Source organism: Chrysochloris asiatica, unplaced genomic scaffold (assembly GCF_000296735.1).
Source record: "Chrysochloris asiatica unplaced genomic scaffold, ChrAsi1.0 scaffold00027, whole genome shotgun sequence".
Taxonomy (NCBI): Eukaryota; Metazoa; Chordata; class Mammalia; order Afrosoricida; family Chrysochloridae; genus Chrysochloris; species Chrysochloris asiatica.
Window position 1 is genome coordinate 421,247 of NW_006408545.1, and position 635 is coordinate 421,881.

Genomic DNA, 635 nt, shown 5'->3' on the forward strand with positions numbered 1-635 from the left:
GGTAGCATAGTGGTTACAAATTGCGCTGTTAATCTCAGGGTAAGCAGTTTGAAACTACCAGCTGTTCCACTGGAAAAAGATGAGGGTTTCTGCTCCTTTAAAGATTTACAGCATCAGAAACCCTATGCAGGGTCTCTATTAGTGTGAACCGACTCCACGGAACATAACAACAACAAAAACAAGTGGAACCTAAAAATAGATTTCTTTCATAGTTAATAATTTTCTGGACACTTCCTTCTCCCTGTCCTCAGTAAACATAAGGACATGTTCCTAAGATTCATTTACTAGAGTCCAAAGGTTGACGCTTACTATCACAAAAGAGCCAGTTTTTCTAAGAATGAATTTCACATTCATGTGGGTACATAAGGAAAGAACAGTGTTAGCACTTAGGGGATATTTTTGAAGAAAAAGAAATATTTTTTCTTCAGAAACCAGAGCATAGGAAGGCATAGTATTTGTGACGATCATAAATTACTTCCTAGCAAGAAGCCACTTGCTCTTCTTGTACTTGTGTTCTGTTTTAATTTACCTCTAGCAAAAAAAAAAAAAAAAGTAAATTCAAGGCCTGTTGAGTCACTTCATAATATTCTCTCATATCCTGGTATTGATCATCTTACATATAATAATCAATCCAA